The 17,622-nt window shown below is 48.6% G+C and overlaps 1 long non-coding RNA gene across 5 annotated transcripts in view; it reads left to right on the top strand.

Annotated features, from left to right (window-relative positions):
• Positions 1 to 17,622, top strand: part of LOC122543963 (uncharacterized) — a 43,738-nt gene that overhangs the window by 23,029 nt on the left and 3,087 nt on the right. For 3 of the 5 annotated variants that reach the window (XR_015754619.1, XR_015754622.1, XR_015754621.1), the window contains exons 4-5: positions 1,591 to 1,817; positions 2,824 to 2,966. This is a non-coding gene — a long non-coding RNA (uncharacterized LOC122543963). Of the gene's footprint in view, positions 1 to 603; positions 722 to 1,590; positions 1,818 to 2,823; positions 2,967 to 17,622 lie in introns of all 5 variants that reach the window. The other 2 variants (XR_015754620.1, XR_006310213.2) reach the window with 2 other exon arrangements.

The following is a 17,622-nucleotide window of genomic DNA, read 5'->3' as shown; positions in this document are numbered from 1 at the left end:
TGGTCCCTGTGTAAGACGGACAAGGGAAGGGAGGGGGATATGTGTCTGGTGGTGGAAATGATGGTATTCTGCATATGAATGCTGTTGGCAAGTACAAGGGAAACCTATCACTGTTGGGGGATGGAAGAGAGAGGGTGAGGGTGGAAGTGCAGGAGATGGGTCAGACCCAGTTGAGAGCCCTGTTGTCAGAGGTGCTGGGGAATCCTCATTGAGGAAGAAGTTGGACATCTAAGAGGCTCCTTTGTCAAAGTTGGTCTTATCGGAACATATGTGACGGAGACGGGGGAACTGGGAGGATGGAATGAAAGCAGGGTGCGAGGATGTATAGCCCAGGTTGATGTGGGAGGCGGTGGGTTTATAGTGGATATTAGTGGCCAGTCTATCCCAAAAAATGACAACAGATGTCGAGGAAACAATGGGAAGAGTCAGAGATAGACCAGGTGAAAGTAATGTCAAGGTGGAAATTGGAAGAGAAATCAAGAAACTTTTACAATTCCAGACGAGAGAGGGAAGCAGCATATAAACGGGGATTTCCCCACCTCCCATCAGTTTCTGAGGAAGGGTCACCAGACCCGAAATGTTCACTCTTATTTCTCTTCATAGATTCTGCCAGACCCTACTGAGCCTTTCTACCACCTTGTGGTTTTGTTTCTGATTCCCAGCATCTGCAGTTCTTTTGGTTTTTATGAAGTTCTCAGAATGTGAGAATGGCAGAGCAATGGTATGTCTCACTGTCAGACTGGTAAGGACAGAGAGTCCCACTGGGAAGCAGGAAGGGGACAGAGGACACGGTGACGGGGATGGCGAAGGGACAGGGCTACAAGGGGAAGGGGAGGGGACACTGTGATGAGGGGAGGGGTTAGGGTGACGGGAGGAGGGGACATGGGAGAGGGGGAGAGGACAAGGTGGTGGATGAGGGGATAGGGTGACGGGGGATCCTGGTGAGGGGGAACATGGTGATGTGGGAAGGGGGAGGGAACACAGTCCGGGGGACGGGGGCGGGGTCAGGGTGACGGAGCAGGGGATACGATGATGCTTAGAGGAGGAGGGGTAAGGATTTTGGGAGTGTGGACATGGTGACGGTGAGGGGGGGGAAAGTGATGGGGGGGAGGGAGAGGGGAAATGGTGATGGGGGAAAGGGACAGAGGACAAGTGGCGGCCAGAGGGGTGGAGACATGGTGAAAGGGGAGGGAACACTGATGGAGGGAGGGGACACGGTGACGTGGGGGAGGGGACAGGGTGACAACTGGGGATGGGGAGAGAGGACGCGGTGAGGAGACACTGGGGGAAGGGGACAAGTTCGCTCACTTTCTTGCAGATGTCCTGCTGCCGCACATTCTTATGATGTGGATGAGCTGGTGTTGGACTGGGGTGGACAAAGTTAAAAATCACACAACACTAGGTTATAGTCCAATAGGTTTCTTTGGAAGCACCAGCTTTCGGAGCGCTGCTCCTTTGTCTGCTAGCTGTGGAGTAGGACCATTAGGCACAGAATTTATAGCAAAAGCTTATAGTGTCATGCAACTGAGATGATATATTGAACAAATCGAAATTGCTGTTAAGTCTTTCATCTTTTCGAATTGGTTGCAGGTTTCAGTTCATTAACATATAAATCCCAGAACGACTTTCAAGTCACATTCTCGAGATTGGGGCAGCACGGTGGCTCAGTGGTTAGCACTATTGCCTCACAGCACCAGGGTCCCAGATTCAATTCCAGCCTCGGGTGACTGTCTGTGTGGAGTTTGCACATTCTACCTGTGTCTGCGTGGGTTTCCCCCGGGTGCTCCGGCTTCCTCCCACAATTCAAAGATGTGCAGGTAGGTGAATTGGCCATGTTAAATTGTCCATAGTGTGAGGTGCTTTAGTCAGAGTGAGATGGGTCTGGGTGGGTTACTCTTTGGAGGGTCGGTGTGGACTGGTTGGGCTGTAGGGCCTGTTTCCACACTGTATGTAATCTAATCATATCTCAATGTTTTATACAAAAAAGTGACATCTCAGCTCAGACAATACATTAGAGGTGTGAGGTTAAGGTCTGCCTGTATCCCAAAATTGAGTCAGACTGGTTCTATTCCCAACATAGGAATTTATAAAATATTATATGGATTGACTGGCTGCAAATTGTAGGTAAAAACAAGGACTGCAGATGATGGAAACCAGAGTCTAGATTAAAGTGGTGCTGGAAAAGCACCGCAGGTCAGGCAGCATCCTGCTGCAAATATAAATTCACTCCATAGATTTATATGTATGTGCATGGGAGAGGGGGAGACAGTGTGTGCATGTGAATGTGAGAGTGTGTTTGTGTGCGCGCAAGCTTGGTGAAGTGAGTGTGATGGAGTATAAGCCTGTGAGAGGGCGTATGCATGGGTGTGAGTATGTGGGGGGTGTATTTCTGTGTATGAGAGAGGGTCTGCGTGTGTGAGTGTATAGTGCAGTGGGGTCACCTGTAGTGTGACATGAACCCGAAGTCTCGGTTGAAGCTATCAGCCTCTGCTCAGCCACTCTGCATTGTTGTGTATCCCAAAGTCCACCTTGGAGGATGGTCACCCAAAGATCCGAGGCCAACATTGGCTGAGTCACATGAGTACCTGCTGTGTATGTGGTGGGTACTGTCCCCACTTGTAATGGTGATATCCATGCCTATCCTCTGACACATCTGGCAGTGGTTGCCATGACAGGGTTATATGGTGCTGTCATCGATGTTGTCCTGGGTGGTTTGCTGCGAACAATGGTTTGTTTAAGGTTTGGTGCTTGTTTAATGGAAAGAGGTGGAGGCAGAGGGTAGGTCTTGGCAAGGTACTCATCCTCACTCATCATGTGTTGCAGGCTGAGAAGAACGTAGTGCAGTTTCTCCGTTCCTGGGAAGTACTGGACAATGAAGGGTACCCTATCGGTTGCAGTTCATGTCTGTCTCCTGAGGAAGTCATTACAGTTTCTCACTGTGGCACATCAGAACTGGCGATTGATGAGTTGAGTATCGTACCCTGTCCTTAAGAGGGCATCCTTGAGCACCTTCGGGTGTCCGTCATGTTCCTCCTCATCTGAACAGATCCAGTGTATGTTTAGGGCTTGTCCATAGGGGGTGGCTGTTTTAATATGTTTTGGGTGGAAGCTAGAGAAGTGCAGCATCGTGCGGTTATCCATGGGTTTGCGGCAGAGTGTGGTACTGAGGTGCCTTGATGAAGATGCATGTGTCCAAGAATGAGACAGATACCAAAGAGTAGTCCATGGTAAGTCTGATAGTGGGATGAAATTTGTTGTTATCACTGTGTAGTTGTTTCAGTAACCTCTTGCCATGGGTCCAGAGGAAGAAAATGTCGTCAATATACATGTTGTATGGTGTTGATTGGAGGTCCTGTGCAGCAAGGAAGTCTTGTTCGGACCTGTGCATGAAAATGTTGTGTATTGGGGTGCAAAGTTGGTCCCCATGGCTATTCCATGTGACTGGATGAAGTGCTGGTTGTCAAAGGTGAAAACGTTGTGGTCGAGAATGAAGTGGATGAGTTGTAGGATGGCGCTCGAAGATTGGCAGTTGTTGGTATTGAGTACTGAGGTTATTGCCCTGATGTCGTCATTATGGGGAATACTGGTGTAGAGTGCTGAAACATCCATTGTGATAAGGAATGTTCCTGGTTCGAATGGTCCGTGGGTGCTGTGTTTCTGTAAGAAATCTGTAGTGTCGCAATAGAGGCTGGTGGTCCCTTTGCCTGATATAATGGGACAACCAGGTGTGTTGGCTTTGTGTATCTTTGGAAGGCAGTAGAAATCCCCAACACGAGACATACTTGGGATGAGAGTGCGTAGGGATCCCTGAAGGACTGAATCAAAAGTCTTGATCAATATGTTTAGTTCACAAATGTGTTCTTTGGTCGGATCAGCCAGTAGTTGCATAGGACCTGTGTGAGAACCTCTCGGACGATGTCAAAGGCAACTTGAAACCCACTGTATAGGGGACCACCAGCTTCTGTTGTGACACTGCAGATTTCTCACAGAAACTCAGCACCCACGGGCCAGTCAAACTGGAAACATTCCTCGTCACAATGCACATTTCAGCACTGTACACCAGCATTGGCCACGATGTTAAAAATCACACAACACTAGGTTATAGTCCAACAGGTTTAATTGGAAGGACTAGCTTTCTGAGCGCTGCTCCTTCACCAGAACCACCTGATTAAAGAGCAGTACTCCGAAAGCTAGTCTTTCCAATTAAACCTGTTGGACTATAACCTGGTGTTGTGTGATTTTTAAACTTTGTACGCCCCAGTCCAACACCAGCATCTCCAAATCAATCCCCACGATGACGACATCAGGGCAACAGCCTCCGTACTCAATACCAACAACTGCCAGTCTCCAAGCATCGTTCTACAACTCATCCAATTCATCCTCGACCACCTTTGACAACCAGTTCTTCATCCAAACACACAGAACAGCCATGGGGACCTAATTTGCACCCCAATACGATTAGTGGGTTGGGGGCCCGAGGGAAGAGCGGGAATGGTCAGTGGTCTGGTAGCCCAAAGGGGGAGCGGGAATGGTCAGTGGGCTGTAGACCCGAGAGGGGAGCGGGAATGGTCAGTGTGCTGGAACACGAGAGGGGAGCGGGAATGGTCAGTGGGCTGGAGCCCCAAAAGGGGAGCGGGGATGGTCAATGCGCTGGAGGACTTGGGGGAAGCGGGGACAGTCAGTGGGCTTGGGCACAAGTGGAGCGGGGACAGTCAGTGGGCTGGAAGCCCGAGGGGGGAGAGGGGACGGTCAGTGGGCTGGAGGCCCGAGGGGTTGTGGGACAGTCAGTGGGCTGGAGGCCTGAGGGGAGAGAGGGGACGGTTGGTGGGCTGGGGGCCCTGAGGGGGGAGTGGGTCGATCAGTGGGCTGGGGGCCCTGAGGGGAAGAGGGGACGGTCAGTGGGCTGGAGGCCCAAGGGGAGTGGGACGGTCAGTGGACTGGAGGCCTGAGGGGAGAGAGGGGACAGTCAGTGGGCTGGAGGCCTGAGGGGGAGAGGGGATGATAAATTGGTGGGAGGCTCAAGGGGAGGGGGAACAGTCAATGGGCTGGAGGCTATGAAGGAAAGTCCGGATGGTCAGTGGGCTGGGGACCCCAAGGGGGAGAGGGGATGGTCAGTGGACTGGGGACCCGAGGGTGGATGGTCAATGGGCTGGAGGCCCAAGGCGAGCAGGATGGTCAGTGGGCTGCGGGCCCCGAGGGAAAGAGGGGACATTCAGTCAGCTGGGTGCCCCAAGGGGGGAGAGGGGATGGTCAGTGGGCTGGGGGCCCGAGGGGAAGAGAGGACAGTCAGTGGACTGGGGGTCCGAAGGGAGTGGGACGATCAGTGGGCTGGAGGCCCAGAGTGGGGAGCAGGGACGGTCAGTTGGCTGTGGGCACAGAGGGGGGAAGCGGGTACAGTCAGTGGGCTGGGAACCCGAGGGGGGAGCGGGGATGGTCATTGGGCAGGGGGTCCCCAGGGTGGAGTGGGGACGGCCAGTGTGCTGGGGACCCGAGCGGAGAGAGGGGACGGTCATGGGATGGGGATCCTGAGGGGGGAGAGGAGACGGTCAGTGGGCTAGGGGCCCCTACTGGGGAGAGGGGACGGTCAGTGGGATGGGGCCCAAGGGGGGAGAGGGGACGGTCAGTGGGTTGGGGCATGAGCGGGGAGAGGGGACGGTCAGTGGGCTGGGTGCCCCTAGCGGGGAGAGGGGGCGGTCAGTGGGATGGGGCCCGAAGGAGGAGAGGGGCGGTCAGTGGGCTGGGGGCGCCTAGGGGGTAGAAGGGACGGTCAGTGGGACGGGGATAGAGGGGACAGTCAGTGGGATGGGGGACAGGGGATGGTAGGTGGGCTAGGGCCCGAGGGGGGAGAGGGGATGGTAAGTGGGCTGAGGGTCCCTAGGGAGGTGAGGGGACGGTCAGTGGGCTGGGGGCCCAAACGGGAGAGAGGGGATGGTCAGTGGGCTGTGGGCCCTGAGGGGAGAGAGGGGACGGTCAGTGGGCCAGGGGCCCTGAGGGGTGGGGAGTGGGTCGATCAGTGGGCTGGGAGACTTGAGTGAGAGGGGACGATCACTGGGTTGGAGTCGCTGAGGGGAAGAGGGGACAGTCAGTGGACTGGGGACCCCGAGGGGGAGAAGGGATGGTCAGTGGGCTGGGGAGAGTGGGGACGGTCAGTGGGATGGGGCCCGGAGAGCGGAGAGAGGACGGTCAGTGGCCTGGGGGCCCCTAGGGGTGAGATGGGATGGTCAGTGGGATGGGGCCCGAGGGGGGAAAGGGGACGGTCAGTGGGCTGGGGGCCCCGAGGGGGGAGAGGGGACGGACAGTGGGCTGGGGGCGCCGAGGGGAGAGAGGGACGGTCAGTGGGCTGGGGGCCCTGAGGGGAGAGAGGGGATGGTCAATGGGCTGGGGGCCCCAAGGGAAGAGAGGGAACGGTCATTGGGCTGGGGACCCTGAGGGAAGAGAGGGGACGGTCAGTGAGCTGGGGGCCCTGAGGGGAGAGAGGGGATGGTCAATGGGCTGGGGGCCCCAAGGGAAGAGAGGGAACGGTCATTGGGCTGGGGACCCTGAGGGAAGAGAGGGGACGGTCAGTGAGCTGGGGTCCTTGAGGGGAGAGAGGGGACAGTCAGTGGGCTGGGGGGAGTGGGGACGGTCAGTGGGATGGGGCCCGGAGAGGGGAGAGGGGACGGTCAGTGGCCTGGGGACCCCTAGGGGTGAGAGGGGATGGTCAGTGGGATGGGGCCCGAGGGGGGAAAGGGGACGGTCAGTGGGCTGGGGGCCCCGAGGGGAGAGAGGGGACGGACAGTGGGCTGGGGGCCCCGAGGGTAGAGAGAGGACGGTCAGTTGGCTGGGGGCCGCGAGGGAAGAGAGGGGACGGTCATTGGGCTGGGGGCCCCAAGGGGAGAGAGGGAACGGTCATTGGGCTGGGGACCCTGAGGGAAGAGAGGGGACGGTCAGTGAGCTGGGGTCCTTGAGGGGAGAGAGGGGACGGTCAGTGGGCTGGGTCCCAGAGGGGAGTGGGATGGTCAGTGGGTTGGGGGCCCGGAGGGGTGAGAGGGGACAGTGTGTGTAAGCCCGCTGCACGATCTACTGCATGTCATTTACAGAAAGACCGTAATGTTTATCTTTTTAAATTTAGTTCTTATTTTTCTAACCTATGCAATGAATATCTGAAAGGTAATGTAACTTTTTATCTCTCTACTTTGTGTCGACAATTTGTACCTCAGTTTTGAGAAACACAGGAAATGACATCACTAACCCAAGGAAGCCTAAACACATAAATAAAAAACAGGCCATATAAGCAGTGCTTCACTGGAGATTCACTAATGATGTTACCTAGTATGGTGGCGAAATGTCCAAAACTGAACCTTCCAGCTCAGTGAGCAAACTGACATCCACATCCATGTGGCCAAGATTTGTACCTCGGTACCTTGTATCTAAGATGGCACCATGTAGGGGTGACATTATAAACCTTTCACTGTACTCTGCTAAGTGAGTACATGTGGCAATAAATCTCATTTATTGTGTCTCTTGGCACAGGATTACTGCGCATGCCCCCTGCTGTCCACTGTCCCCTACAATAATGAAGTCTTCCCTAACTGGAAGGGAACATTCCTGCCTGGTGATTGTTGTGCGGTGTCCATTCATCTGTTGATGTAGTGTCTGCATATTCTCACCAGTGTACCATGCCTTGGGGCGACCTTGCCTGCAGTGTATGAGATAGATAATGTTGGCTGAGTCACATGAGTACCTACCACATTCATGGTGCATTATGATAGTAGTAGCCATGTTGATGGTGTGGTACATCTTGCAGAAGTTGCCATAGCAGGGTTATGTGGTGTTGTGGTCCTGAAGGCTGGATAGTTTGCTGCAAATGATGGTCTGTTTAAGTTTTGGTGATTGTTTGAAGGCGAGAAGTGGAAGTATACACAAGATCTTTATCGTCATTGACAATATGTTGAAGGCTGCAAAGAACATGAGTTAATTTCTCCACTCCTGGGGAAGTATTGGGCGATGAAGGGTACTCTATCAATCATGTCTTGTGTCTGTCTTCTGAGGAGGGAATTGCGGTTTTTTGCTGTGGCACATCAGAACTGGCAATCGATGAGTTGAGCGTTGCGTGCTCTCTGCTCTGTGTGACTACTCCATTTACTGTGAATGATGAGCTCATCCCAGGGCAGCGAGTGGAAGGATCCCACCACTAACCTCAATGGGGCCCGCCTGATTGACGGCAGGTCTAGACCAATAGAAGGAGAGTGGGCGGGTCTGGCAGACGTGGGTGCACTGGTCCTTCAACCAATGGGAGTGAATGAGGGGTAGAGCCAACAGAACCCTGCACCATTGCATTGCCGTGACTGGAGCCTGGAATGAATGCGGGAGGGGGAGACAGGATAGGTGGGAGAAACGGTGGAGACTGGAAGTGAAATAGAGTCAGTGTGGACTGGGAGATTTTATGATCACCCGTTGTAGGCCGCTAGACCTGAATTAGAAAATCTTGGTCCCGCGTTTGCAGCAAATGGGAAAATGGCTGCAGGCCTCAGGCGGTGATAGGTCCTGGGTTATCGTCACCATCTTTGTTGAGGGCCAGGGTTAGCGATGCGCATGCTTTTTCCTGGGTGGAGGCAGGACAATTTGACGTGGACCATTTACACAGCAAGCTGAAACCCAGAGAAATGTTGGCCACTGCTGGATTTCTACCCTGAACTGACAGTGATTTTGATTTTGTGAACTCGTTTTACAAGATATTAATTGAGAATGTTTGAAACCAAGTCAGAACTTGTTCTGACAGCCAACAGAGTTATCAGGAGCTGAATATGGATCATTGGCATTTAACTGTGGAAGGAAAAAGGTTTGTCTGTTGTACCTGTGGGAAAATATTTCCAATATCTTTGTAAACCAAAAAGCAGCAAGATGTTCAAATTCGAGGTTAGATTACCCTTGGGGGATGTGCTCAGTTCTGGGCCCACCACCTGAGGAAGGAGGTAGTGGCCTGCGAGGGAGCACGGATTTATCCAAAATATACCTCATCGCTTTGAAGGCACTGTCATATTTCATCCGAATCACCCACTTCCCGATTAAACCGATAAATTCATCATTCTCAATTACCCGCAAATATCATTTTAAGATTCTGTATGGACTCCAATTCCAGCACCCACTGTGGTGGGATATTCCAGATCCTGATAACTCTGTTCATCCAGAAACTGCTGAAGTCCATCTTGAGTCTGGGGTGATAAAGGGCTGAATTGAAAGGTGAGATGCTGTTCCCTGAGCTCTCGTTGAGCTGCATCGGAACAGTACGGGAGGCTGAGGTCAGTGTGGGTGTGAGCAGACAACTAAAATGACAAGGCTGCGCTGTGATTGCTGATTTGGAATTGGGCGAATCGGTTAGTGAGGTGCAACAGCAAGAAGGTAAAGCTGAAAGATTGAGTGTGGTGCTCAGTCTCAGAAAGTCACATAGTTCCAATGGGAACAACAAATTTATAAGTAATACCTGCAGAGAGTTTTCTACAGTTTTGAAAGGAAAATATATCTGATTAAGTAAAGGTAGAGACTTTTTTGATGAGAAATATTTGAAATGAGGGAAGATCATTTCAATTCTCTTAATAAAAGAAAATAGCTGAATCTAGAGAGAAGTCATGACAGGCGATTTCAGACCTTTAGTGCGCTCTTCTTGGGAAATAAGGGACACTTCCAGTGTCCTTGATGGCTATGTGTGCATGAAGTGTGTCCATCTGCAGCTACTGGGTAACTGCTTTTCATAGCTGGAGCTGAGGGTGGACTCACGGTGGAGCATCTGCGAGACTGAGAGTGTTGTGGACAGCACATTTAGCGAGTTGGTCACACCAGGTGAGGATTACACAAGCAGAAAGGATGACTATCAGGTAAATTAAAAGGGTAAGGAAGGAATCCCTGATGGTCATCCCCTTCTAGAACAGATTCGGTTCTCAGACTTTGGATTCTGTTGGGGATGCAGGTGGAATGGCCTCTCAGGGGAAATCAGAACAGCCAAGTTCATGGTACCACCGATAGGAAGAAAAAGAGTGGCAGGGCATTAATGACGGGGTAATCAATAGCGGGGTACACATAGGCACTTCTGTGGCCGCAGACATGAATCCGGGATGATATGTTACCTTCCTGGTGCTAGCATCAGCAATATCATGGAGCAGCTGCAGGACATTCTGGAACTGGAGGGTAAACATCCAGTGATTGTGGAATACGTGGGTACCAAAAACATCATTAAACAAAGGGATGAGGGCCTGAAAGCTGAATAGAGGAATATAGGCGATATATTAAAACGTAGCTCCTCAAATGTAATAATGTCATACTTGCAAGTGACAGCGGGAATAAGGGAATAGATCAGCTGAATGTGTGGCTGGAGAAATGGTGTACGAGAGAAGGGTTTAGATATTTCAGGCATTGGGACCTGGGTTAGATGGGACCTGTATAAGCCCCTGAGCAAAACTGGGAGAAATCTCCCCATGGGGATTTTGCCAGTTCCGTTGGTGAGGTTTTAAACTAGTCTGGCAGGGGGATGAGAACCAAAGTGTAGGCTTAGATGGGTCAGATTCAGATTAGGGACTGGGAGGTAGGATATTAGTTAGTGATGCAGTCAGTGGCTCAGAAGAACAAAAGAAAGGAGCATTAAACAAGAATTGGGTCTGTCTTAATACGTCAGTCCTGACTTCCCAGGCAACAGTTTGGTGATCCTTCTTTACTCTCTCTCAATAGGCAAGGAAGGGAGAACAAACGTACACACAGTTCTCCAGGTGTGGTCTCACCAAAGCCCTACCAGAAAGATATTCCTGCTCCTGTACTCAAATCCTGTAACAATGAAGGCCAACATATTCTTTGCATTCTTCAATGCTTACCACTGCTGCCTGCTTCCTAAAAGAGAGAGTCACAGAGAAGCATTGAGCAAAATGTGGTCAGTCTGATATAAAATTGTATGCATGTTGGTCATTAAGCACCTACTTACTCTGTCCCATTTCCCAGCACTCAGCGTGTAACCTATATTGTGCGTTGGATGATTGTCTAAACATTTCTTCAAGGTTGCAATGTTCCTGCATTTCTCATCGTTTCAGATCCTGCTGAGTATCTCTAGCACGCTTCGTTCTTATTTCAGACTTCCATTTTGCTTAAGCACTTTCAGTCATAGAGATGTACAGTACAGAATCGGACCCTTCAGTCCAACTCATCCATCCCGGCCAGCTCATTCAATGTGTCCACCACCCTCTGCATTAAAAAAAAGTTGCTCCTTAGCCCCCTGTTCAGTCTTTCCCCTCTTACCTTAAACCTATGCCCTCTAGTTTTGTACTCCCATGCAAAAAAGATCTTGACTATTTACCCCATCCTCATGCTCCTCATGATTTTATAAACCTGTCTAAGGTCACCCCTCAACCTCCGATGCTCCAGGGAAAATAGCCCCAGCCTTCAGCGTCAACTTATAGTTCAAAACCTCCAACCCTGTCAACATTGTGTAAATCTTTTTTGAACCTTTCCAAGTTTTACTACAACTTTTCTAAAGCAGGGAGACCAGAACAGAGTGCAGTATTCCAAAAGTGACCAAACCAATGTCCTATACAATCACAACATGACCTCCCAACATCTATACTCAATGCACTAACCAGGAACAACTAGTGCCTTCTTCACTATTCTGTCTACCTGCGACTCCACTTTCAAGGAACTATGAACCTGCACTTCAAGGTCTCTTTGTTCAGCAACACTCCCCAGGATCTTACCATTAAGTGTATAAGTCCTACTCTGATAACATCTTTCTGAAATCAGGGAGACTGGAATTGAATACAGTATTCTAAAATTGGCCTCACCAATGTCCTCTACAGCCACATTGTGATCTCCCAACGTATCATTTGCATTCTTCACTGCTTACCACTGTTGCCTGCTTCCTACAAGAGAGAGTTACAGTGAAACATTGAGCAAAATGTGGTCAGTCTGATATAAAATTGTATGCATATTGGTCATTAAGCACCTACTTACTCTGTCCCATTTCCCAGAACTCAGCGTGTAACCTATGTTGTGCCTTGGATGATCATCTAAACATTTCTTCAAGGTTGCAATGGTTGCATTTCTCATCGTTTCAGACCCTGCTGAGTATCTCTAGCACTCTTCGTTTTTATTTCAGACTTCCACCATTTTGCTTAAGCACTTTCAGTCATAGCGATATACATTACAGAATCCCCAATCATAGAGTCCCGACAGTGTGGAAGCAGGCCATTCGACCCACAGGTCCACACCAACCATCCGAAGAGCATCCCACCCTATCCCTGTAACCCTGCATTTCCAGTGGCTAATCCACCTAACCGACATGTCTTTGGACTATGGGAGGAAATCTGAGCACTTGGAGAAAACCCACACAGACTCTGGGAGAATGTGCAAACTCCAAACAGAATTGACCCTGTGTCCCTTTATTGATCAAAGCATTGACCAATTTAGTAAACATGCCAAATAGTTTCTTCAGTACCTGATCTACATAAAGCTCCACTTTCCAGGAACTCTGCACTTGTTATTAGCCTTCAGAGGGATTGATGGGTATGGGGAGAAAACATGAACAGGATTGTGTTGTGGATCGAAAAAATTCCTTTCCTTCATATCTGTCTCTCCCACCTCTTTCTCTGTAGTTTTGTGCAAACACTGATTGGTTCCATTCCCTGAAGGACATTTATGAACCAGTTCAGTTTTATAGACAATAGGTGCAGGAGTAGGCCATTCTGCCCTTCGAGCCAGCACTACCATTCATTATGATCATGGCTGATCATCCTCAATCAGTATCCTGTTCCTGCCTTATCCCCATAACCCTTGATTCCACTATCCTTAAGAGCTCTATCCAACTCTTTCTTGAAAGTATCCAGAGACTCGGCCTCCACAGCCTTCTGGGGCAGAGCATTCCACACACCCACCACTCTCTGGGTGAAGAAGTTTCTCCTCAACTCTATTCTAAATGGCCTACCCCTTATTTTTAAACTGTGTCCTCTGGTTCGGGACTCACCCATCAGTGGAAACATGCTTCCTGCCTCCAGAGTGTCCAATCCTTTAATAATCTTGTACGTCTCAATCAGGTCCCCTCTCAGCCTTCTAAACTCACGTGTATACAAGCCCAGTCGCTCCAAACTTTCAACATAAAATAGTCCTGCCACTCTGGGAATTGACCTCGTGAACCTACGCTGCACTCCCTCAATAGCCAGAATGTCTTTCCTCAAATTTGGAGACCAAAACTGCACACAATATTCCAGGTGCGGTCTCACCAGGGCACTGTACAGCTGCAGAAGAACCTCTTTGCTTCTATACTCAATTCCTCTTGTTATGAAGGCCAACATGCTATTAGCTTTCTTCACTGCCTGCTGTACCTGCATGCTTGCTTTCATTGACTGGTGTACAAGGACACCTAGATCTCGTTGTACTGCCCCTTTACTTAACTTGACTCCATTTAGGTAGTAATCTGTCTTCCTGTTCTTGCCACCAAAGTGGATAACCACATATTTATCCACATGAAACTGCATCTGCTATGCATCTGTCCACTCACCTAGCCTGTCCAGGTCACCCTGTAATCACATTTCACCCTGCATCTGTCCACTCACCTATCCTGTCCAGGTCACCCTGTAATCACATTTCACCCTGCCATCCAGCTTTGTATCATCAGCAAATTTGCTAATATTACTTTTAATACCATCATCTATATCATTAATGTATATTGTAAAAAGCTGCGGTCCCAGCACTGATCCCTGCGGTACCCCACTGGTCACCACCTGCCATTCCGAAAGGAAGCCGTTTATCACTACTCTTTGTTTCCTGTCAGCCAACAAATTTTCAATCCAAGTCAGTATTTTGCCCCCAATACCATCCGCCCTAATTTTGCTCACTAACCTCTTATGTGGGACTTTATCAAAGGCTTTCTGAAAGTCAAAGTACACTACATCCACTGGATCTCCCTTGTCCATCTTCAGAGTTACATCCTCAAAAAATTCCAGAAGATTAGTCAAGCATGATTTCCCCTTCATAAATCCATGCTGACTCTGACCTATCCTGTTACTGCTATCCAGATGTGTCGTAATTTTATCCTTTATAATTGACTCCAGCATCTTTCCCACCACTGAGGTTAGACTAACTGGTCTATAATTCCCTGCTTTCTCTCTCCCTCCTTTCTTAAAAAGTGGGACAACATTAGCCACCCTCCAGTCCGCAGGAACTGATCCTGAATCTATAGAACATTGGAAAATGATCACCAATGCATCCACGATTTCTAGAGCCACCTCCTTCAGTACCCTGGGATGTAGACCATCAAGTCCCAGGGACTTATCAGCCTTCAGGCCTAACAGTCTCTCCAACACCATTTCCTGGCAAATATAAATTCCCTTCAGTTCAGGTCCTTCAGCCATTCTTACTTCTGGGAGATTGCTTGTGTCTTCCCGAGTGAACACAGATCTGAAGTACCAATTCAACTCTTCTGCCATTTCTTTGTTCCCCGTTTCTTTCTTCAAAGGCCCAATTTTAGTCTTAACCATTTTATTTCCTTTCACATACCTAAAAAAGCTTTTACTATCCTCCTTTATATTTTTGGCCAGTTTACCTTCATACCTCATTTTTTTCTCTGCGTATTTCCTTCTTAGTTATCCTCTGTTGTTCTTTAAAAGCTTCCCAGTCCTCCGTTTTCCCACTCATCTTTGCTAAGTTATACTTTTTCTCTTTTAACTTTGTGTTTCTTAACTTCCCTTGTCAGCCACGGCCACCCCTGCCTCCTCTTAGGATCTTTCTTCCTTTTTGAAATGAACTGATCCTTCATCTTCTGCATTATACCCAGAAAAACCTGTCATTGTTGCTCCACTGCCATCCCTGCTAGGGTATTGCACCAATTAACTTTGGCCAGCACCTCCCTCACAGCTCCATAGTTCCCTTTATTCAACTGAAATATTGTCACTTCCGATTGTACCCTCTCCCTTTCAAATTAGTTTCAGATTAAAGCTTATTATTTTAATGTTATGAAAGAACATAGTTCCTTGTTAAGAAAGCATATGGTGTTTTGGCTTTCATTTTGAATTCATGTATCGCTGGACATCGGAGTGTGTCTGGGAAAATTAACAAACAGTGAATTTCACAACTAATCTTGGAGGAACCTGTTTGGGCGAAGTTCACAATACAGAATCAGATAAGTTAATTGTTGTTTTAAGTCTGTCCAATAGAAAGGCTGCAGTAGTGAGTACAGTGGGTTCTCTCTTGATTATATGTTTTTGGAGATAAGTCTCTTGACTAAACTTAAAATATAAGCCATAACTATTAATTTAACCTGGTGCAGTGTTTTGTAGAGGAATAAGATGGTGTTATTTTCTGGGTCTGTAGATTGTGAAGGAACAAAAATGGCCTTTGCAGTGATATGTACTTCTTGTCAGATGTGGGAGTTTAAAGAGAGTTTAAGGGTTATTGTGGATTATATCTGCCGTAAATGCTGTTGGATGCGAATCTTATCAGATCGATTGGATCGGTTGGAGAGACAGATAGAAGTGATGAGGAATTTGCAACTGCAACAGTATGTGATGGATGGCAGTTATAGGAAGGGGGGAAAGTCTCAGATACAGTCACGGAGATGGGTTAACTCCAGGAAGGGTATGAGAGGTAGACACCTAGGGCAGGAGTCTTTTGTGGATATACCCATTTCAAACAGGTATGCTGTTTTGGAAAATGTAGGGGGTGATGGATTCTCAGGGGAATGTAGCACAAACAGCCAAGTTTCTGGTATTGAGACTGGCTCTAATGCAACAAGGAGTACGTCGGCTTCCAAGAGATCAATTCTGTTAGGGTATTTTGTAGACCGAGGTACAGACAGACATTTCTGTGGCCAGCAGAGAAAAAGCAGAATGGTGTGTTGTTTCCCTGGTGCCAGGATCAAGGATGTCTCAGAGAGGTTGCAGAATGTTCTCATGGGGGAGAGGGGCCAGCAAGAGGTCATTGTCCACATTGGTACCACGATATAGGAAGGGAAAAGGTTGAGATTCTGAAGGGAGATTATAGAGATGTAGGCAGAAATTTAAAAAGGAGGTCCACAAGGAGAGTAACATCTGGATTACTCCCAGTGCTACGAGGTAGTGAGGGCAGGAAAAGGAGGATAGAGCAGATGAATGCATGGCTGAGCAGCTGGTGCATGGGAGAAGAATTCACATTTTTGGATCATTGGAATCCCTTTTGGGGTAGAAGTGATCTGTACAAGAAGGACGATTGCACCTAAATTGGAAGGGGACTAATATACTGGCAGGGAAGTTTGCTAGTGCTGCTTGGGAGAATTTAAACTAGTAAGGTGCGGAGGGGGGAGGACCTAGGGAGATAGTGAGGAAAAAGATCAATCAATCTGAGACTGGTACAGTTGAGAACAGAAGTGAGTCAAACAGTCAGGACAGGCAGGGACAAGATAGGATTAATAAATTAAACTGCATTTATTTCAATGCAAGAGGCCTCACAGTGCATGATTAGGAACATGGGACTGAGATATCATAGCAATTACAGGAACATGGCTCTGGAATGGGCAGGACTGGCAGCTTAATGTTCCAGGATACAAATGCTACAGGAAGGATAGAAAGGGAGGGAAGAGAGGAGGGGGAGTGGCGTTTTTGATAAGGGATAGCATTACAGCTGTGCTGACAGAGGAAAATCCCGGAAATACATCCAGGGAAGTTATTTGGGTGGAACTGAGAAATAAGAAAGGGATGATCACCTTATTGGGATTGTATTATAGACCCCCCCCCCTAATAGTCAGAGGGAAATTGAGAAACAAACTTGTAAGGAGATCTCAGCTATCTGTAAGAATAATAGGGTTGTAATGGTAGGGGATTTTAACTTCCCAAACATCGACTGGGAAGGTTAAAGGTTTAGATGGAGAGGAATTTCTTAAGTGCGTACAAGACAATTTTCTGATTCAGTATGTGGATGTATCTACTTTAGAAGGTGCAAAACTTGACCTACTTTTGGGAAATAAGGCAGGGCAAGTGACTGAGGTGTCAGTGGGGGAGCACTTTGGGGCCAGTGACCATAATTCTGTTCATTTTAAAATAGTGATGGAAAAGGGTAGACCAGAATTAAGGAGAATCCAAAGGGTTTTTATGAATATATTAAGGACAAAAGGGAGAGAATAGGACCCCTCAAAAATCAGCAAGGCGCCCTTTGTGTGGAGCCGCAGAAAATGGGGGAGATATTAAATGAATATTTTGCATCAGTATTTACTGTGGAAAAGGGTATGGAAGATATAGACTGCAGGGAAATAGATGGTGACATCTTGAAAAATGTCCATATTACAGAGGAGGAAATGCTGGATGTCTTGAAACGGGTAAAGGTGGATAAATTCCCAGGATCTGAACAGGTGTACCCGAGAACTCTGTGGGAAGCGAAAGAAGTAATTGCTGGGCCTCTTGCTGAGATATTTGTATCATCGATACTCACAGGAGAAGTGTCAGAAGACTGGAGGTTGGCAAACGTGGTGCCACTGTTTAAGAAGGGTGGTAAGGACAAGCCAGGGAATTATAGACCAGTGAGCCTGACCTCGGTGGTGGGCAGGTTGTTGGAGGGAATCCTGAGGGACAGGATGTACATATATTTGGAAAGGCAAGGATTGATTAGGGATAGTCAACATGGTTTTGTGCGTGGGAAATCATG

The sequence above is a fragment of the Chiloscyllium plagiosum genome, unplaced genomic scaffold (assembly GCF_037043375.1).
Source record: "Chiloscyllium plagiosum isolate Xiang-an unplaced genomic scaffold, Cpla_swu_hap1 HiC_scaffold_46, whole genome shotgun sequence".
NCBI lineage: Eukaryota > Metazoa > Chordata > Chondrichthyes > Orectolobiformes > Hemiscylliidae > Chiloscyllium > Chiloscyllium plagiosum.
Note: the sequence above shows the minus strand (reverse complement) of the source record. Positions and strands in the feature narration are given on the sequence as shown.